Source organism: Centrocercus urophasianus, unplaced genomic scaffold (genome assembly GCF_019232065.1).
Source record: "Centrocercus urophasianus isolate 14NV4802_14NV808 unplaced genomic scaffold, USGS_Curo_1.0 seq_13, whole genome shotgun sequence".
NCBI classification, from domain to species: Eukaryota; Metazoa; Chordata; class Aves; order Galliformes; family Phasianidae; genus Centrocercus; species Centrocercus urophasianus.
In genome coordinates, this window is record NW_024884475.1 from 1,898,517 (window position 1) to 1,920,947 (window position 22,431).

Sequence of the window (22,431 nt, forward strand, 5' to 3'; positions counted from 1 at the left end):
ATAGCCTATCATCCAAATCTGCAAGCCACGTCAGCCCAAGCCTCAGGATTCCTTCTGCCCTCCAGCACCTCAAAGGATGATCTTCACCAGCAGACACACATTTTCCCAGCCCTACTCCAACCCTCTTTGCCCTGCCCCACATCTTGGGGACCCTACTGGGGGCAGTGGGGTGCCGACCCCAACCCCGCCAAGGGGTCAGCTCCCCGAGCAACGTTGGCTGCAGGAGGGGGAGCGCTGGCAGGGGCTGCCCTCTCCCTGCATGGCGCGGTCGAGTGTCACTCCACATCAGCATCACCCTGCACAGCGAAGGGATCGGCAGACACGACCGGAGGCAGGAGAGGCGGCGCGGAGAGCATCCCTTCCCCCACCACCCTGAAATTCAGACCTTTCTCAACAAGCCAAGGGAATGGCAAGCGGGGAGGGGGAAGGTGAAGGAAAACATTCACCAGCCGAAACAAAGCCTGGGGGAGTTCCTGACTTAGTAATTCCCATCCTGGGGTATGTCATTTCCTCTTGTTTCCCCTCGAAAAGAATTGGGAGATCAGCTGTAAAATCATGGGGATCTTGCCCGAAGGGGGAAAGAAGCGTGTCCATCTTGTGCTACTGCAGCACAGCCAGGCTCTTCTGCCAAAAAACGGGGAGCTGGGGCAGCGTGGAGAAATGTGTCTGGAAATGGTGGTTCCTCCAGGCTGTGCAACCCGATGGTGGGTGCTGCATCCTTCCTTCTGCCCAATGGCATCAGCCCAAATGGGGCCCTCTGACCTCTCCAGCAGCTCCATGGCAGCACAAAGGCTGCCACTCGTGTCTCCCAGGGCCACCGTGACCATGGGTAGTGTGGGGAAAGGAGCACCTGCAGGACCCCCACACTCACCCCATTATTAATCCTCCTGCAAAACCCGGGCCTGGAGAGGACAGGAGGGTTTCTGTGGGCAGCTGCGGTTGTGGGTGCCCTTATTTTTCCACGCACAGGTGACTTTTCCAGATTATTATCTTTGAAGTTTGGTGGCAGGCAAAGGGGACAGACCTTATGCACAGAGTGGGGAGCTTGGTGTTAGCCTCATTAACAACCACATCCAGATAAAGCGAGTAATTTTTGTTAGCCTTGTTGCAATGAGGCCAACGTGTAGCATTCAAATTATCCAATTAGTGCAAATTCCCATTAATAATGCAATTACAACCGTTATATTCAGACTTCCTGCCGTCCATCCCTTCCTGCATCACTATGCTTGCCTCTCCTTTGTGGTCACAGCAAGTCACCAGCACCCCAAAATTTTAGGAATTGTCACCCTGGTGCTGGGATCACTGCTGATAACTTCTCACCAGTGCTGACACTTCTTTCCAATCAGCCAGTAGACTGGGTTATAATATGATCACTTATTTCTGCTTGACCTTTGCCATCTGGCAGGGTATTTTGGGGTGAAACCACCCTGTTGCCAAAAGCTTGGCTAAAGCTGCATGCAAGCAAGATGCCAGCAGCATGACTGCATTGGCAGCACTTATCTGAGCACTGGGCAATGTGCTGGTGGGGCTGAGAGCATTAAGAGGACTTTGACTTCACAAGACCTTTGGCCTTGTCTTACTAAGCTCAATAAGGCTCATGACCTGAGGCAATGTCCATGCCTTATTTTCTATGCTATGAGGTTCCCCAAACAAGAATTGCAGAATCACTGAGGTTGGAAAAGACCTCTAAGTAAGTCCAAAGGTCATTCACCATCGTGCCCACTAACCATGACCCTGGAAATGTTCAAGGAGAAGATAGATGTGGCACTGAGGAACATGGTCTAGTGGCATGCTGGGGGTGGGCTGGCATTGGACTTGATGATCTCAGAGGTCTTTTCACCTTTAACGACTCTTTGATTCATGCAGAGCTTTGGTGTTTAACAGTTCATGGTTGGATTAAAAATGGGTTCAGCTAGCAAAAAAATCCTGGAACAACATGGAACATGGGAATGTTTTGTTAGCTGTGTTCTCTTGGAGTCAAGAGGAACACAGAGGGCTCAGCCCTCAGGAAGAGCTTCCTCTTAAGGACACTTAAGGACACAGAATCATAGAATCATGAAGATTGGAAAAGACCACTCAGATCCTCAAGCCAACCATCAACCCATCACTACCATGCCCATAAGCAATGTCCCCCAGTACAACACTGACCCTTTTCTTGAACGCCTCCAAGGACGGGGACTCCACCGCCTCCTGTTCACAAATGCTTTGTGCAGGGTGTCAGTGCCCACCCATCTTCTCACCAGCAGAGCTCAGTGTGCCCTCAGCCAGCCCTGCTGAGGTAGAGGCTACAGGTTCAGAGGACAGCCAAGCAGGGATGGCTGGGGAGGAAGGGCAGAAGAGTTCGGTCCCAGAGTTGGGTTGGAGGAGCATAAAACACCGTATGCAGTGTGAGCTGATGGCAAGGAGAGATTTTTTTTTTTGGAGCTTTTCAGTAGGAAGCATATGGCTGCCACTGAGCTCTCAGGCTTATTTAGGATTTAGTGCCTATTTGATCTATTTTAATCCAGATGTTCAGCTCATCACATAATGAGATCCCACCAGAGGAACAACATTAGGATGCCTCCCAGACAGCCAAGGCCTTCAAAATACATCAAGAAGAGCAGTTCCATCAAGGCCATGCATAGCTGTGCATCCCAGAGGGGGAAGGTGAGGACACTGGGTGAGACCATGGCTTCCCCAAGGTGAGACCAACACACCGGTGCCCTGTGAGCTTTCCAAGTCCTTCTGGCATCCTACCAAAGCCATCTCAAAGGCAGAGATGCACAGACATTTTGAAGTGTTCCACCACAGTTTGGGTGTTCTTCTCTTTGGTTCCCTTTCCAAGAGTCCAGGCAGAAGCACTGTTCTCCCTGTTTTGTTGAAGGGAGTGACTCCTCCTGCCTCCTGCCCACAAATTGGGATATCTCTCTTGTCGCTGGCATCAAAAACAGAATGGGACTGTGAACTGAAGAGCTCTGGGAGGGAGGGTGAGAAGCACCAGAAGCTGTGGTGCAATAGGAAGATGTCCCCATTGCTGCACACAACAGAATCCAGCCTCTCGTATCCTCAGGTTCATGCTGGGATCACGGGGCCGTGTTTGAGGGCTTTGATGGGCAGAGGAGATGACAGAGATGTCATGGAGGTCACCTCCCCTGGGTTCTGGGCTATGTGCAGATGGATCATAGAAACAGAATCATTAAGGTTGGAAAAGACCTCTGAGATCCCCAACCCATCCCTTACCATGCCCACTGACCACATCCCTCTGTGCCACAACTCCACGGGTCTTTAAATTCTCCAGGCACAGTGACTCCAACTCTTCCTCCCACTGCAGCCTAGGGATGGAGAGGAGTCCAGCCTGCAGAAAATTGCCTGCTCAAAGGGACCAAGTGCTAGCTGAAAAGCCTTGCTAAGTGATTTTCAGGAGAAATTATGATTGTTTTGGAACACTGAATTTTCCTGTCTTCCAACTTGGCTCGTATTTTGGGCTCCCAAGAACCTGGCAAAAAGGTGTCACATCCCATCAGGGCACCTCCACAATCCCATTGTCATCACTGCAAGATTTATGTTGGGATCAGAAAGTTTATCAAGATTAAAAAGGCTTTTCCCAACCCCAGTGCTGACTGTGGCCAGGTCTGGAGCCGAAGCAAAGAGCTGAGGAAGCTGTTCATATCACAGAAGATCAGAAAGTGGTTTTTGTTGGTTCTTTACACGCAGGTCAGAGGGATTCTCACTGGGAAAGGAGAGGGAAGACACACAACTTCAGATTTCCATACCCCATCACTCCCCACCGACACTCTTGGGCAGCACAGAAACCTTTTGAGCTCTGCAAAAACCAGATCAAGCTCAAAGCTCTGCCACCAAAAACAAGACATTACACAGGCACTGAGAGATTCTTCACTGGGGAAAAGCTGTTGAGGGCATCCTCTGACCCAAGGCAGCAACCCCAGGGCAGAAGTTGCCTGCATGTAGCATTAGCAATGGCCTATGGGAAGAAGATGGATGTGTCCTACCTTCAACCCTCCATCCTGCCTGCTTGTCTCCTGTGCCACCTCCAGGTCTCCTTGGGAGAACAAATTGTCCTGAAAAGTCCAAACTCCTTTGGGAGTGCCAGCACTTGGCATTCAGCCCTGTACAGTGAGCTGCAGGAAAGCTCATCTGGCATCTCTCCCGATCAGCCAGTGCACTTTTTATGGCCCAACCTTAATGGGGAGGCAGTCAGGACAGGGAGGTGATTTCAGTGGACTTGGCATGGAGAAGATGCAAGGCTGGTGGCGTCTACCCACACCTCTAAGGGTCTTACATTAGGAAGCACCCCCACATTCCTCAGTTTTCCTGTTCCAGGGGTGGGAAACACAGCGCAGAACTGAATGCTGTGAATTTCTCTACCCATCACTTCCTCCCTGCCCACCTCCTCCTTACGCCATAATTGAGCTCTCCATGAATCTTTCTGATCTTCCAGGGCTCTTAAAAACCCTGCATAACTTGACATTTAATTAAAGGCGTGTGAGCAGTTCTCTTGGGATACAGAATGCACAGCGTGGGGCCAGGAAAGCAGTTAGCCAGGTGCCCTTGAACAAGCTGATGGGCTTGGGAGGAGAATGGAAAGCCCATTTACATCATACAGTGACAACATGTGGAAGCCCACTGAGTCCTGTGCCCCACACCAAAGCTTCCCCACTGCTCCCATGCAAACAGATGTGGTTGATCCTAGAGCAAATCTGGGACACCAAGAGCTATGAGCATGTTGGCCATCCATCTCCTCCACGTATCCAAACACATGGCAGCCCACAACAGCCACACTCACTGGGATTCCCAAGGCTGATTTGCCTGCATGCTCACCCACCCACAGCAAAGCGATCATAGAATCATAGAATGGTTGGGTTGGAAGGGACCTTAAAGCCCATCCAGCCCCAAACCCTGCTGTGGGCTGGTTGTCCCCCACCAGATCAGGATGCCCAGGGCTCCATCCATGGCCTTGGACACCTCCGATTTTCCTCACTGAACCTTTAAAAGAGGTAGGATTGGCTGGGGTTATCTCATTTGGCAGAGGTGATGCTACAAGTGAGGTCCTGCTGGACCAGCTCTGGGGCTCTGCAGGAGATGCCACGTGCCTCATATCCACAGCCTCCTTCCCCCAGCCACCCCCAAGCATGGCACGTGCAGCTCATCAGCTAAAAGCCTGGTGTGGGCAGGCAGCCCACGGTTGTTTCTCTAAATAAACTTTCCCCTCCCTGGCTGATTCTCCATCTCCCTCTGCAGTGAGATGGATTTATTTCTGAAGTTCATATCAGGGCTTTGGTGTCTCTTGGAGCTCTCTCAGCACCAGCATGCCCTAACATACATCACAGGGCCATCGTCAGTGAGATCATAGAAGCACAGGATCATTAAGGTTGGAAAAGACACTAAGAACACCCAGTCCAACTGCCAACTATATGGTGTATGGCCACTGTATGTTGCTCATGAGATAACTCACGTACCAAGGACGTGCATTGCTCTGCACCCTTACAACATGCTGTAAGGAAAGAGCCTTTCAGCACAGTGATCTCCGTGCCAACAGCATTAAAGCAATTTACCGCCTGACCCAAGCTTGAAAATGAAATCTCTCATGCTTGACCTGATGGCCAAATCATCATTATGTGGGGAAAAGTTTGTTGTTTTTTTTTGTTGTTTGTTTTGTTTTGTTTTCTGCCATGAAAAAAGAAAAAAAAAAGAGGGAGAAAGGGAGCACGAGGCAGAGGGAGGAGAGATGCAGTGCTTGGGAATTCCCTGTTCTCAAGTGTCCCTCACTGTGGTCCCTCTGCAAAGAGCACATGGGATCTGGTGAGCACCAGTGAGTGCTCTATGGAGGGCACTGCTGCCAGGCATCCTGATGTCTGTCTGTCTGCCCTTTCTTCTTGTTAGCCACTCTTTGTGCCCCACTGCATCTCCTCTTGCTCCTTCAGAGAATCATAGAACCTTTTGAGTTGGAAGGTCTCTCTGCAGCCTTCTCTTCTGCAGGCTGAACAGCCCCAGCTCTCTCAGCCTGTCCTCATAGAAGAGCTGTCACCCATAAACTTGCTGAGTATGCTCTCAATCCCATGTCAGTGTCATTGATGAAGATGCTAACGAGCACTGCTCCCAGTACTGACCCCTGAGGGGACACCACACATCACTGATGTCCATCTGGACATTGAGCCATTGACCACCACTCCCTGGGTGCAATCTTAAGATCAGTTTCTCATCCATTGAACAGCACAATTGCTTCCTATCGCTGCACTCCAGCAGAGGCACTGGATGTGTCTCAGGTGCCCTACATGGACCATGCTTTTTTTTTTTTTCATCACCCCAGATCCATTTAGGGCTGAGTTTCCTTAAGAAAGCACAACCCAAGAATGATCCCCTCAGCCTCCCTAGCACACATTTATTACAGTTCTTTTTGCCAAATTCACTCATTTTTGTGACTTTCTTTGCCTTCTGGCTGTGCCATCTGCCCACATACCAGCTCCAGCATCAGTGAGAAAGGGCACAGGACCAGCGCTGGGCTGGACATGAGCAGCACTGCCCCAGACTAATTAGGCTGATGATGCTCTACCAGAAAGGGCTGGATTAAGGGCTGAGATAACTCAGCTTTACTGTGAAAACATCTGCAATAGCATTTAGTGAGTCCTTATCATCTGGCTTGAGCCAAAACTGTCCCAAGTATTTTCCAAAGGAAAGGGACAGAGAAATACCAACAAGAGCTTTCCCAAGAGCTCTTTGTTCAGCCAGGGTTTCTGGCACAGCTGGGGATGTCAGGAGTTATTTATGAGTTGTTTCTTTTTTAGCCTGCTGTGATCAATAGGTGTGACCCATTGCACAATCCAATACCATATCAGCAATCATAGCAGGAGGGGAAAGATTTTCCTCCCCGTGGTTAAAATGCCATGCACAGGGCTGCCTTTCAAGGAGGGGAAGAAGCAGTTATAGCTGCAGAGCACTGGCATCCTCCTTATCAAATCGTCGTTAGAGTTGGAAAGGATCCTTAAAGGTCACCTAGTCCAATTCCCCTGCACTGAACAGGGGGAGTGTAGCTCTGGGAGGAAGCAGGATGATGTCCTGGGACAGGCTGTGTTGCTGCTGCCCTCAATGGGAAGGCAAACACGGCCATGGCACGGTCTGGGTCCTTGCACAGATGGAGTTGAGAGGCTCTCTGGCTCTCGTCCAGCAACGACGCCTGAAGATTTACAGCCAACATCCCTCTCAGATTGCTTTCCTTAAGTAAATACCACGAGTTATCTTCAGCACCAAGCAATGAAAGGGAAGGGCTCGTCTCCTCTCCAAGGCTACCTTGATGTGTTGCTTCAGGAACAGCAGGTGTTGAGGTGACCCTCCCTAGCAGGGACCTCCACCAACGTTCAGCCAGGCAGCCGGGATCAAACTCATGTGTTTTGCCCCTCCATTTTTGCTGTGATTCCTGTGGTTCCTCTATCATAGTTCCCCATTCTCTCTTACTTCCAGGTCAACTTTCAGATTGCTGAAGACCTCCCAGAGCCGCCATCGTTCTGGCAGAGACCAAAGGTGCAGCATGGATTGCTCCAGAGCCTGAAGAGCTTACCATAGACACCAGGAAGGCAAAGGGCTGCTGCAAGGAGTTGATGGGTGGCACAAAAGTTCCTTGACGCAGGGATTTGGCCATCTCTAGAAAATACTCCAACAATGTGTCGTCAGGCTCTGCAGGCATAAATGCCTTCAGCACATCAGAGAGCCCCAGTCACCCCATGCAATGGGAGCACTGATGTGCACACATGGGAAGCACAGTCATTACAAGTCACTCTTAAGGAGTTCTCTTTTTATGGGTGAAAACTTTCCTTTTTGGGTATACGATTTAAGCCCCACTGGAGACTGTTTGCATTCCAAAGGTGGCTCTCACACATCCAGCTCTTCTTGAGAAACAGCAAAATTAGGAGCAGAGTTGCAACCTCCCTGCACCCACAGTATCATCTTACACTCCTGCAACGACAAGGATTGCTTTTTCTCTACTGCAGAGGCAATGTGCAGGATCCCATTCCCCTGTCCCAGATGGCATCCCCAAGAGCAATGGCTCCGGATGGACATGTCACAATAAAATCTCCTTTCTATTTATACAGCACTTATGACCTTCAGCTGTTGCTACATGATGCGAGGCGTAGCACAAACAGATTTTAAAACATCCTGGAGTTTGTTTCGGAGCTGTGCATAGGTTGGATGTTGTTTCTGGGGGGTCGTTACGTGCATCTCGTCTGAACCTTGTCAGAAGGCGGCTCGCAGCTCAATGTTTTTCCATCCAGATCATAATTTTCTGGGGTTAAACTCAGTACTTAAAAACACAGATGGGCTCAGTTTAAAGACTGGGAGAGATTCCAATTGCAAGTTGTCCAGCTGGTGAAACACCCTCACTGTTGAAAAATGGGTGAACTTGGGAATTCAGGCAGCTACAGCTCCTCGCTGCCTTTCTCTGTGCCTTTTCCCAGCTATGCTGATGAGCTCTGAACCCTAGAAAAGCCTCCCCAGTGCAGTGTGTGCAACGTGACCCACTCACCTTCCACCCCTCTCGCATGAACCGGGCTGAGCTCTGCCATCTCTGGCCATGAACCACATTTCTCAGGGTTTCTTTTTCAGGTTTCTTGGAGCACCTGATGGTTGTAGAGGTATTTTCCAGCCTTAACTGATTCCATGGGGCTTTATATGGCCCAGATTAGATTAGAGCAGGACCCCCTCAGCCTACCTCTCCCATGTGCTACGAGAGTTGGCATCACATAGGATCTTTTATTATTTGCCCAACTTTCCCATAATAGGATTTCAGCATTCCAGAGGCCAGGAGAAGAGAGGGACAAATGTGATCAGCCAGCATGAACCCAACCCTCCCCTTGCAATGGGTCAGGGCTGATCCTCTGCAGGCTGCCTGAATCCAGAACCCTCATTTAGGGACCTTGTTTGCTTTCAGAAGAGAAAAATAACCAAACAGAATGGCTTAGATCAAGCCAAAGCCCTGCTGACTGTTAGAAGCACTCAGCTATTGATTCCTGGGGACTGTGCTTCTCCCTGGAGGCTGGAAGGAGCCCAAGGCGGTTGCCTAGGCTGCCAGCAAACTCTGGCTCTGAGAGCTGCCTTGCTTCACCGGGACCTTTCTTAATGCAGTTTGAGTCTAAGGTCATTCCCTGGGGCTGCTCTCAGGCGAGCAGGCAGCGAGGGGATGGAGGATTTGCTAGCCCTGGCTAAGGATGCAGAGCTAAAAATGCAATGGTGATTTCTGCTGAAATGCAGCCATCCAAACCCAGTATGGATCTGGGCATGAACAGTGCAGGTGTTTCTGGCACAGGTTGCTTGGGAGCACCTCAGTTTCCCACCTGAAGCAGCTGGATGTGAACGGGGGGCTGTGGCACTTGTCACCACAGATGTCAGCCTACATGAGAAAACGGCTTTTGGTCTCCACCAAGGATCTCCACTGAGTGATGCCAACACAGAAGCTATATTCCATCTCCTTGCCTGTAATAACCTGGGACACCTACAGTGCTTTCAGACACTGAAGGGGCCTCCTACCAATACAGTGTAGGGCGATGCATCAATTCAGACACCAAGATGTGGCTTGATCCAGCTAGCTAGATCCAGCTAGCGAAGCACTGGCATAGGTTTTCCAGAGATGTGGTGGATGCCCCTGGAGCTGGAGACATTCAAGGTCAGGCTGGACCACAACTTAGTCAAGCAATAGATGTCCCCATTCATCTCACAGGGGTTGGAGTAGATAACCTCTAAAAGCCCCATCCATCTCAAACCATTCAATGATTCTGCGATGCTATGATCCAGACACCACCAACAGAGTGCACTCATCCTTCTGGATGCAGATGCCAGAGAAGCCTGCTGTTATTTACTTTCTTGCTGTACCAAGGTCCCCAGGCTGTTTTATTCAGTGGAAACCCAATACCTCAGTGATACCTCCCAAGGAGTGACCCAGCCCTTGGGGACAGACCCCATCCATCCTTCCCCTGTAGTGGGCGGTCTGAATACAGCACTTGTTACCCAGGTCTTGGCTATATTTAATGACTGCAAGCCTCCCACTGACTCCAATGTGAGCCATTTCAAGGATGGCCCTGCAGTTTTGTAGCCTCGTGTGCCCCTTGCAACACGTTCACAAAAAAGGTCCCAGCTTGTTTTGTGCCGAACGTGAACCAAAATGTGTAGAAAGCTGCCAAAAGCGAGCTGTGCCTGCGGGTTGGCGTGATGGATGGCAGAGCTCAGCTGAGAGCTGCTTAATTTGGGTGAAAGACACTGCGTGGGAAGCAGCCCTGCCTGAGCTCCCAAGGTGTGTAGGAGCTGCTCCGTTTCATCTCGGCTGATTTCAGAGCATTGCTTTGGAGAAAGCAAAGTGCCAGGAGCTGTGGAGGGGACAGAGATCAGGAGAAAGTCATTCTCCATTCACTTCTGTGGGAATGAGAGCAGCAGTGAGGCTTTCAATGGGAGCCTTGGAGTTTCTGTGGTGGATCTTGCGTTGTACTCGAAGATGTGTGGATGTATGGAGCGTTCGTCCACTATCCAGGTTTCCACCCTTGGATTCTCACCTGGACAAAAGCTTTTTTTCACAGCAAAACTGCTCAGCAAGGTCTCTCCGTCCTCTCAGTGTTGGCAGGTTAAATTTTCTTGTGTGTGGGTAGGGAAGATCTCCAAAGATCCAAAGATCTCCATTTCTGTTCCTTCTCAAAATCCAACGAAGAGCTGATGCCCAGAGAGGCAGTGGATGCCCCGTTCTTGGAGACACTGAAGGCCAGGCTGGACAGGGCTCTGAGCATCTGAGCACCTGATCAAGCTGTAGTTGCCCCTATTCAGTGCAGGAGAGTTGGACTAAGTGAACTTTAAATGTCCTCCTCAAGTCAAACGATTCTATGATGTCTCCAGGATCTTCTGGCATGTCCCCATGTCCCCACTTCCTTGGAGAGACCTCCTTGGTCTCAAGCACATTCAACACACCGAGGAGCTGGAGCTGGTGATGAGACAGCCCTTGGCAGTGGTATTTCTGAGCACCCCCAAACCATCTGCTCCAGTTCCAACCTTCTTCTGGGTCCCTGTGAGGAGGAGGAGACTCCAGCTGAGAGAAAGGGACAGGCCGCCCACGAGTGCTGAGTAACCATTGCCAAATTGGATGCCAGCACACACATGCATACACACACAAAAATATTTCCACTGAGGTTGCTATGAACAATGGTCTCTTGATTATTTGCTGCCTCAAACACACATTGCCTTTGGCAGTGCTCTGTGCAGAATGGGCCATTCAGAACTGACCCTCTGCTCTTGGGTTGACTCACCAATTGCCCACAGCCAACCCTACAGCTGCTCAGGGTGTTCCATCAGCAAAGAACGAGGCGTGATTTTTGCCCCAGGGAGCTGAAGGGCATGAAAGCAAAAGTAGAGCCACGTCCTGAAAGGTGGTGATGAGAAACCATCTCTGCCTCATCAGACCCAGCAGGCTTCATTGCCTGCTTGGCAAGCTTGGACACAACTCCAAACCCACCTTGGTATCATAGAATCATAGAATCCTTAAGGTTGGAAACACCACTAAGGTCATCTAGCCCAACCATCAACCCATTGAATAACCAACCATGTTCCATGATGGGGACTGATGGTGAAGGCATCTGAACCTAGAGGGTGTGAGGAGCCGAGCAAAGTCCTGCTTGATAGGGAATGCCCTTAAATCATCCCAGAGGAGGTTCAGGTCGGATATTAGGAAAAATGTATTCTCTGAAAGAGTGGTAATGCAGTGGCACAGGCTGCCAGGGGAGGTGGTGGAGTCACCGTCCCCAGAGGTGTTCAAGAACTGAGAAGATGTGGCACTGGGGGATGTGGTTGGTAGGCATGGTGAGGTTGGACTTGATGGTCCAAGAGGTGTTTTCCAACCTTAATGATTCTATGATTCTAAATCCTTGTAGAGAAACCAGTGTTGGCCACTTCCTAAAGCAGAGAGAAGCAAAGGGAAGTGGGACTGAGGTTCCTAGAAGCAGAGCTGCATTTTTCTGAGAGCTATTTGCAATATGCATGGAAGCCTTCACTCATCCTTACACTCTCTTCCCCATTAGCTCACCCATGCCTGGAGAAAACTTCCAGAGAGCCCTTCAGAGTGCAGCTATCCAAGATTCTGCACTGTCTACACATAGCTGGTACTTGCTGAAAAGAGCAGATCTGAAACCACAGTTGGCAAATTGCATCAACAAGCATATTCTCAGCGAGGCATTGTTCCAGTTTGTATATGTCTGAAAAGAACTGTTCAGGCATATGTTAAAGTTGGCACCTTCTCCCTGGGACTCGCTGCAATCTGACGGATGGAGCACGATAACCGCATCGAGATGCACAAAACATTCAGAGGATGAGGGAAAACAAAGTCCACTCGAGATGCTGGCAGGGCAGTGATGGTGACAAACAGCAGAGGAACAGCGATGTCCCCCGGACAGAGCACTCACCTTGGGCTGCTGCATGAGCCAACTTCGTCATCAAGCACTTGTGGAAAGAGATCAACAGCTGCAAAACCTGCTGCTCCAATGCCAGCCTGGGGTGATCCTTCTACAGAGGCTGTCAGCCCATCCCCACCATGTGAACTAACTGTGCTCCCAAGTGCCACATCTCCATGGTTCTGGAACACCTGCAGGGATGGCGACTCCACCACCACCCTGGGCAGCTGTGCCAGTGCCCCATCACTCTTTTGGAGAAGAAATTGTTCCTAATATCTAACCTGGACATCTCACTGAGCCCTGCACCCTGCAAAACCCATCCTTTTGTAACAGTGTGGAAGCAGAGTTGGGAACTGCTGATGCTCCAAACATGGGGTACAGTGAGACCTTCATTCTGCTGGTCAAAAGCTCTCCCACTGGGAATACCCTAAACTGAAGATGACTGGAGAGTGCTGGGGGGAAATACTGTCCTGGTTTTGCTTTCCCTCAGGTGTCCATCTACAGCTGTACTGCAGATAGGTTGCTGGTGGAGCTGCACTGAGCCTCCTCTGAGCATGTCCCACCACTGGGGGGGGACACCTGGGGTTGCTTCTCTGTTCCTGTCCACTTGAGGTACCCAGGAGCGCCCCCTTCCAGAGGGGACTTGGAGCCCATCTCACCGTGGTGCAGCTGTGTCTGTGCTTCTGGATGAAGTGACCAGCCTGGATGGCTGGGTGACATGCGGGCACAGTGGGGATGGGTTGACGATCGGACTTGGTGATCTCAGAGGTCATTTCCCACCTCAGTGATCCTGTGATTCCTCCGTGCTGGGGCCCAGCACTGGACACAGCACTCCAGATGCAGCTCGGCGTATGGAAGATTTGGGGGAATCAGCTCAGATCTTTGGCCGAGTACCGTGAGACGAGCGAGGCACAGCAGGAGGCTATGGGGGGGAGAGGGGGGGGTGGAGAGGTCCCCAGGCTGCACCCCAGCGGATTCAGAGAGGGAAGGGTTAAAGGGCCCGCGAGCAGCTCTGCCTCCATCCTTCCTCCCTCCCTCCCTCGCTGTTAGGCTGAAGCTTTGACAGGGGGTGGGGTCGGGGCCGGCCGCCGTTTTGCCGCAAGAAGGGGGGGAACGTGGCTGCGAGAGGCGTGTGTGTGTGCGTGTGCGTGGGGTGACACGCGCGACGAAATGAGATGAGAGCTCTCCGATGGGGCCGGAGGGGCCCCCCAGGCTTCAGCCCTACCGCCACCCCGCAGCTCTGCCCGGCGAGAGTCCCCGCCACCAGTAAGGCAAAGGGTGGGGAGGAACTGGGAGATACTGGTGAGAAGGCTGCGGGAGGATTGGGGGGGGGGTGCTGGGGAGAGGTGGGGGGAGGTGGGTGCCCCTTATCTCTGCCCGCATCTCCCAAAGTGGCTTTGAGATTAGAGGGGAGATGTGTGGGGAGAAGGGGGGATATCACCCCAAGCACCCACCCCTGAGGAATTAGCTGGGGGGGAGCTCTGTGATGGAGAATGTTTGGGGTTGTTTGGTTTCTTTATTTATTTTTTTTTTGGGGGGGTGGGGGGGAGGGGAGAGGGTTGGGGGTGCTGCTTGTTTGTGCCTAAAGTCACAGCTGCTTGGAAATGACAGCACCCAAAAATAGAGTGCGAGGAGGGGAGGGGCGGTGATGGGTGGGGGATTGCAAACCTGTTTGTACCCCTCCCCCCCCCCCAAAATCCCCATCCCCTCCCCCCCCGCCTCCCCTCTTCCCCAGCTTCCTTCGTTTGTGAGCTTATTTTGGAGGGGAAGGGGCTGGGGTGGGATTCGGCAAAGGGGCCGAGCGATCTCCGTGTGCAGCTGCTGGGAATTATGTCATCTGCCTCGGCGCTGGGTGGCCCAGCGGTGGCAGCAGGGAGGGACGAGGGGGGGGAGATTGGGGGGTCATGGGGGGGACACGGGGCTCCCAGCTTGGGACCTCGCCTGGGGGATGTGGGTATGGCTGTGCTGCTCGTGCAGACCCACAAGGGTGGGTGCACGCTGGCAGGGATGTGGGTGCTCCCCAACCCCGTGGGCTCCATCTGTCCCCATGGCACGGCCCCATGGCACGGCCCCATGGCAAAGCCAGGGCAAGACCTGGGCTGTGCTGCAGTGCAGCACTGTGCCCCATCTGGGTGTGCCAACCCCTATGTATCCCTCCATCCATCCGTGGGTCCAAACCCGGGGACCCCTTGGCAGCATCATGCTATGGGGAGGGCATGCTCAGAAGGATGCTGAGCTCTCAGCACGATCCCATCCTGGGGATGCCTCTGCCCCGTGGGATAACCCTTGGTGCCTCCTTCAGCTCTTCTCCCAACACCCTCCAGCACATCCTTCATCTTCAAACCCACATTACACCAGCAGCAGAGCGATCCAGGCATTAAAACAGGGGCTCGGGATCCTTGCTATGGGGTCTGGGGGCTCCTCCATCACACACCATCCCCTCTCCACAGAGGTATCCGCGCGCTGCCGTTTGTTTATGTGTGGCCCCGCTTGGATGGAGCGGCGATCCGCTGTCGCTATATATAGCATGCAATGCTGTCATCAGAGTTCAGCCCGGCTGGGGAAAGGATTTGCTTGCAATGGTTTGGAAGGAGATGGGGAGCGGCATAGGGACGGCGTGGTTCCCCTGTGTCCCATGCGTGGGGATGTGGGAGCGTGGGAGGGATTTGTGTAGGGGATGAAAATCGCGCCGTGGCTTTGTGGGGCATTTAAAGAGCAGCACAGGGATGTGTGTGGCTTCACGGAGGGGATCCGCCATCCCCGAGACAATATTTGCTGGGCCAGCAGGCTGATGTCCTAAGGAGTATCCCCCAGATCCAAAAGGAGGAGGCTGAAAAGTGCAGGAAAGCCCAACATCCCCAGTGTCCCCGGTATCCTCAGTGTCCCCAAAGTCTGCAAAACTGCCAGCTTCCTCAACATCTCCAATGTCCCCAACATCACATAAAGCCCCGCTGTGTCCCCCATGTCCCCAGCATTCCCAGCATTGCCAGCTTCCCCGACATCTCCAGCATCCCCAACACCATCTTCCTCAACATCCCCAACATCCTAAATGTCCCCAAAGTTCCCAACACTGCTAGCTTTCCTAATGTCCCCAACATTGCTAGCTTCCCCAACATCCTCAGCATCCCCAGAGTCCCCAGTTCTGTCAGTTTCCCCAACATCCCCGATGTCCCCAAAGTCCCCAACATTGCCAGCTTCCCCAGCATCCCCAGCATCCCCAACACTGCCATCTTCCCCAACACCCCCAATGTCCTCAACATCCCCGCGTCCCCAACAACCCTAAAATCCCCAGCGTTTCCAGCATTCCCAACATTGCCATCTGCCTCAGCATCTCCCCAACATGTCCCCAGCACTGCTGTAGCAGAAATGCTGTCACAGCTGGAAAAAGTGATTCAGCATCTGGTGGGAAGGCAAAGCCAACCCAGGGGAGCTCAGGTGCGTTGTATGCACCTGAGTGACTGGAAAGGGTGGAGCCAGGATCCACCCCTTCCCAAACCCCCTTTAAGGGTTGGCAGTGGAGGTAAGGGTATCTTGCTACAGATCCCTGCCTACCTGAGGCCTTCTGAAGGTAAGCAGTGTCTTTCTTTTATTTCTGTGGCTATTGTATTTGAGCAAATCCTCTCTTGCTGTAGCCCAGGACCTTGTTGCTCTGCTGTCATTGCTGAGCTTTCCATCCCATTACCTCTGCCATCTCCCTCAGTGTCCCCAGCATTTCTTAGTGTTGCCGGTGTCCCCAACCTCTGCAGGTTCTGCTGCATCACCACAGGGTCCAGGCCATGATGTGGTGTGTGGGGAGGGCACCTCTCCATTCCCTTGCAGAAAGGCAGATGAATAGAGTGGTTTCCAAATGCACAGTGAAAATCGTGGCATTATAGCTCACTGTGGAGCAGGAATTTGGGTAAATCAGGCTGCAAAAAGTTTACTGAGTGGATTCCTGTCCCTTTGAGGAAGCTGATGTGTGACAAGGGTGTTTCTGGAGCTGTGCTAAGGCTTTTGAAACCCATAGGATTGCACCAGGGAAATCCCAGATGTGCCTAGGGCTGTCAGAGACATCCAGCAAATGAAGGGTGAAAAGAGGAAATCTTTTTCTTTTTTTTTTTTTTCTTCCCTTCTCGGCAGATCTTTCCCCATTAGTCATTCTTGTCACAGGAGCTGGCAAACACAGTTATTATTATTTGAGGGATCTGAAAGTGAAATGGAGGCACATGCCTGGGAACCCTGGTGCCTCCAGGTCCCCTTAGGGCTGGGGCAATGGGACAGAATTGCCTTCCCTCGTTCTCCTATGCCTCCTTAAGTAGCAAAAACATGAGTATTATATGAGCCATTGGGAAGGATGTCCTTATAATCAAGTTAGACTGAAGCCATGAGCTGGAGGGAGGTGGAAGTCCCCTCGTATCCCATGTGGGAGCCTCCAAGCCCCTGCTTCATCTCAGGAAACCTGAGTTTTGCCCTTTCATGTGGTCTTGTTAGTGAACCTGTGGGTTTTCTCATCTTGCTGCTTTTATTGCATGGAGTCTCTTTATAGTGGCCACCCTTCTCATGCACCTGCTTCAAGCTTTGGGACAGCTCAGAGAGCTGTGAATTGTTTGGATTCCCCTTTGGAAGAAAGCATTCCATCCTCCAGCAGTAGTAGCTCAGGGATTTATTTAATGAGCTGAGCTGGACTTTTTGCTCTATGATTTAATTTAATCTTTTTCTTCAGTTGCTTTCCAACCCTTGAGCATCTCCTGCATCCTCTGCATCAGCCTGGCTGGCCCCTGCACCGCTCTGGGACTGCCCAGATGCAATGGGGCCAGGGAAGCTTAGGAGAAAGCTGATGGTCTCATTAACAGATGCACACAATCTCCCAAATATTTATCAGCTGGAGAAATACTTGGGCTCAGAAGTTGCCAAGTAACATAACAAGAGGCGCTTTTAAATAAATATATGTGCGTCTGCGGGTGATGAATTAACCAAATCCGTTGGTATGTGGCCCAAAGACATGTTTTCCTCTGGAAGCACAGCACCAGGAACAATAATAATGATTTGAGCCAGGAAAAATGTGCGATAAGCAACTTCTGACTGCACGTCCACCAGCTGGGGAAAGGCAGGAGGGCATGGGGCCGTGCAGGGATGTCCGCGTGTGCCACAGAGGGGCTGGGATGTGCAAAACAGATGTGCAGGTTGGATATCAGGGAGAAACTTATCTGAAAGAGCAGTCAGGTGGTGGCACAGCTGCCCAGTGAAGTGGTGGAGTCACCATGCCTCGAGGTGTTGAAGAACCGTGGAGATGTGGCACTTAGGGATGTGGTCAATGGGCATGGAGGGGGCGGGTTGAGCTTGGGCTTGGTGATCATAGAGACCTTTCCCAGCCTGTATGATTCTATTCTATGATGTGCACGTGAAGGTCACAGCTTCTATTAGCCCAATTGGAGATGGGAAAAATAGACCAGCCGTGGGCACAGGAGCTCATCTCCTTGTCCCTGCTTTCTAATTATATCAGTTGATCTAGTACAAGCTCTTTGTGCTCCCTACGGACCTTGCCCTAATTATATCCCCAGCATTGCCCTTCACAAGCACTTGGAGTGTTAACAAAACCATCCCACCCAAGACATAAGGATGGGAGGACTACATATCCCACCACATACATTGCCCTGTCTCTCTTGCTCTTGGGATCATGGTCCTCTGCCCCCTACAATGCAAGGAATTGTAAGGGAACAAGGAATGGGGATGTGTTTCAGGCTGCCCAGGGAGGTGATGGAGTCTGGTGTTCCAGGACCATGGAGGTGTAATGCTGAGAGCCCAAGGTCAGTGGGCATAGTGGGGATGGGCTGGGGTTGGACTTGATGGTCTTAGAGGACTTTTCCAAGCTTGATGATATTCTGTGATTTAGTAGGTCAGGTCAATGGTTGGATTTGGTGATACTGAAGGTCTTTTCCAACTCAAATGTGTCTGTGATTCTATGCTGGTGGTCATTCAAGGCAGACAATGCACCTTCCCTTACTGTTGTGGGATGGAAGCCAGGGAGGGCCATCCCTGCAGCAGGGACACTAAGGCAGATGGAGATCCACCACCCGTCCCTGCTTCTCCATAATGCTCTCCAGAACTTCACTTTTGATAGGCACAAGTGGTGTTTTAGGGCCAGGCTGACATAGCAGAGCAATGGTACCCAGGAGGTTGTGCAAGGAGGTGAGATGTGGGGAAAGCCAGCTGCTGTCTGGATGGAGGAAAGGATGATTGGAGTGACATAGTTAGTGGGCATGGTGGGGGTGGGCTGACAGTTGGACTTGATGGTCTTAGAGCTTTTTTCCAACCTTAATGATTCCATTGTTCTATGCTAATACCTTATTTCAGTTAATTTATGAGCCACGTGTGTTTTGGGGGGCAGGTGATCTCCTGCAGCCGAAGGACCACTTCTGTTTTCCAGCAGAGCCCAACCAAACTCATCTCATCCATGGCAAACACAGCACCACTGACATTCCCTAGGGACAACCAGAATTTCGTCTTCCCTCCATGCTCTCAGGGACCTGAAGTAGCTTTTAATAATAACTTTCTAAAATATCAGTAAAACAAACCACAACCCTGAGCAAACAAGGCAGCCCGTGGACGGCAAACAATCCTGGAGGGAATGCAGCACAGTGTTTGCTCTCAGAACAAGTCTTGCTGGTCACCAGCCTGTCCCCCAGCATGACCACGTGTGCCCTGTGCAGCCTTACCAGCATTGCTCCCTGGGGCTACATAAATGTGCAGGTCATTCTTCCTTGCTGGAATTTAATTGCTCCCTCTTTAATGAACTCCTCCATCAATCTGTTGATGGCTTTCCCCCTCTTCCTTAACCCTTGAAGAGGCAGTAGTGTGTTGGTGGCTTGGGAGAGATCCATTGGGTGAATGAATGAGCAGCAGAGGGGAGGATGTGAGGACCGTGGCACCAGGCAGGATGGGGACAAAACCTTTTGCTGCAGTTCCCCACCTTGGCATGGGGACAGAAGCACTGTTGTACCCTGAAGGACTTGCATGGCTCAGCCTCATAGAGACAGGCAGGGATTTGGGCCAGCATCCTGCTCCAACAAGGCAGAGCATGCAAAACATAACCTGCTCCCTCCCTGCACACCACCCTGGAGCTGTGTCTCTGTTTCATGCCTGGCCTTGAGAACTCAAATCCTTTCATTTCCTTCGGACACTTATCCCTTAAGGATCTTGATCCCAGGGCACCGACACAAACACCCTTTAAATCTGTCACAGACGGCTTAGGGAAGGATTATCCCATGTCTCTGTGGGCTCTGTGCCTGCCCCTGGCTCCAGTCCCTCATGTCCCACACCCACCAGGCAGGATGGGCTGATATGCTCAGCCTGGATGACCTCACACTGGAGACCCTTCAGCATGGTTTGTGGTGACAGGACAGGGGGAAGTGGATTCAAACTAGAAGAGGGGATATTTAGGTTGGATAGAAGGAAAAAGTCTTTTAGAGCGAGGGTGGTGAGGCACTGGCACAGGTTGCATGGAGAGGTGATGCATGTTGCATCCCTGGAGACGCCCAAGGTCAGGGTGAATGAGGTTCTGAGCACCTGATGGAGCTGTAGATATCCCTCTTCATTGTGGGGGAGTTGGACTAAATGGCCCTTAAAGGTCCCTTCCAACTGTAAGGGATTCTATGATACAGGCTGCCCAGGGGATGGTGGAGTCACCATCCCTGAAGGTGTTCAAGAGCCATAGAGGTGTAGCACTGAGGGATATGGTGGGTAAGGTGGGGGTGGGCTGAGAATCTCAGTCCAACCACCCAGCTCTTCCCACTTCACTGCCAGAATGGCTTTTGGGCCCTGACAGCTTTCACAGCTTTATTCCAGCGTGGCAAGCTTTCATAATAGCAGTTGACACCTAACTTCATTTGAATCGATCTTGTGTGATAATTAGCTGATTGCAGCAATTGGCATAAATTACTGTGCTGATCGGAGGGTCTGCAGTGGACAGTGCCTTGTGCTGCAAGAAGGCTTCTTCTCTGAGGCCACCTTGCAGGGACCCCTGTGACCTGCAGAGATGTTGTGAAAGGGCAATGAGAGCATCCCTCCTTGGCAAAATTAGCTGTTAGGCCGAAATGCCAATGGGTTGAGTGAGGAGGGACCGGACAGCATCATTGATAACCCGAGTAGGAAGGGATCCATAAAGGATCACTGAGTCCAACTCCTGGCTCTATGCAGAACCAGCCAAAAATCAGACCGTGATCAGACCTCATACATGTGTATTCCCATCTGTGAAGCTACTTGGGTCATCTAATGCAGCCTGCCCCAAATGGAGCTGAATGGATCTGCAAAGTCTTATTCAGCATGAGCCATCCATTTACGCTTACCCATGCTTCATCCCTCCAGTCCTGCATCCGTTCTGCTGGGCTGGGATGCACCCCTTGTACCCCTCCAGCTCTTCTTTCCCACTTTTCTCTCTTTTCTTGACTGCTGCCCTGCAATTAGCATCCTCCTAGTCTGCTGGAATCGGAGAGAAATCCCAGGACTTCTTAGATAGGATTAGCAGCAGTCCACAGCACTCCTCACCCTGCTTCTATGGGACCCTTGGGAGCACATTATGAGAGCTCGCTGTTTAAAAATGTTTATCCCTAGGCCATGCTACTGAGTGTTTTCCTAGGATACTAATGGACTGGAAAGCACTTTGTCGCCCCTGTGCAATACGAGAACATCAGGCTGCTTTTTGCAAAGCCAGAAGAGAAATTATTGAGTGCCTCTGCCTTTTCTCCATTGTTACCAGCTATTTCTGATCGCCAGCCAAGTCCTGGGAACGCTGTAGCAGCTCAGTTGTTTTGTGTTCTTCGTTTAGCAAAATAAAAGGAGGGTTCCTTCTGGTTGTCTGTGAACATCTGAGAGAGATCTGATACGGGACTGGGAGAGGGATTTGCTGCAAATTGGATTGCAGAGTGAATGCTGTAACTTTCTCGAGGCAGAATAATGGCACGTTCTGCTCTGGCAGTTCTGACCCCCAGAATGGGGTTATGGAGCTGTTGGAGGAGATCGTGAGGATGCTCAGAGGTTGGAGCACCTCTGCTATGGAGATTTACCCCCGCCAGTGGGGTAAATGCCTGTTTTTTCTGTGCTGAACACGCATGGAGTGGGCAGTTGGACTTAAGGCAGGAGCTGGGTGAGGATGTGGGACCCAGGCAGGGAGCAGTGGGAGAAGCAGACAGGTTTCCTCACTTCAAAAGTTGGACACAATGAAAATCCCTCCTTTGCCCAGAAGAGCCCCATCCTGAGAGGCATTCAGTGCTGCATTTGAATCTATTCAAAGCGTTTCTTTTTAATGAAAGAGAGAAAGAAACCCAGAGACAAAAGGCTTTTCTGGAAGAGAGGAGGGGGAAGGAAGTGGCTTCTGAAATATCAGTGATGACCCTTCCTTTAGCTGTGGCTGTAGGTTGGATGTCTCTGTAACAGCAGGACCTCACAGGGCAGAAGATAAGAGCACACACTTCTGCACCTCTGTGTTGGTGGGATATGGCCCCAGTGATGAAACTGGAGAGTTTGGTGCAGATTGGGTTAAAAATGTGAAGATGCAGGTGCTGGAGAGGAGACAGAAGGCTGAAAAAGAGCTGAGTGGGACCGGCTTGGCACCAAAGATCATAGGGCTGTTTGCATCTGCTTTGCACAGGATAAAACACAACATGAAGGCCCTTCTGCCCCTTTTCCTGTGGCCACTGTCCCTCTGAGCAGTGGGACCCCGTGGCTGCGGGCTCTCAGGGTCATGTGATGCCTTTTTGAGGCTGTGATCCCAGCTGAGGTGGCCACAGTTACATGGAGCATCTCTGAAATCATTGGGGCAGTGTCTTTCCTAGAGTTGAAGAGGTGTTTTCAAGCCATTCTCACGGGAGGATAAGTGCTAGCACTTGGAAGAGATGGGAGAGGACTGGAGAATGGTTGGAATGAGAGCTGAAATCCAGTTTGGAGGGAACAGATATGCATGTGGTCCTGTTACCTGCTGCGGTGGAGGTGGGTGTAAATAATGGGTTGGACTAGATGATCTCAATGGTCTCTTTCAACCTTAATG

At 51.4% G+C, this 22,431-nt stretch overlaps 1 protein-coding gene across 2 annotated transcripts in view; it reads left to right on the forward strand.

Moving 5' to 3' along the window:
• The first annotated feature begins 13,531 nt into the window (after positions 1 to 13,531).
• The window catches only part of LZTS3 (leucine zipper tumor suppressor family member 3), a 38,356-nt gene continuing 29,456 nt past the window's right edge, over positions 13,532 to 22,431 (forward strand). The window contains exon 1 of one of the 2 annotated variants that reach the window (XM_042811942.1): positions 13,532 to 13,712. The gene's annotated coding sequence lies outside the window, so the exon portion shown is untranslated. The remainder of the gene's footprint in view (positions 13,713 to 22,431) is intronic. The other variant, XM_042811941.1, reaches the window with a different exon arrangement.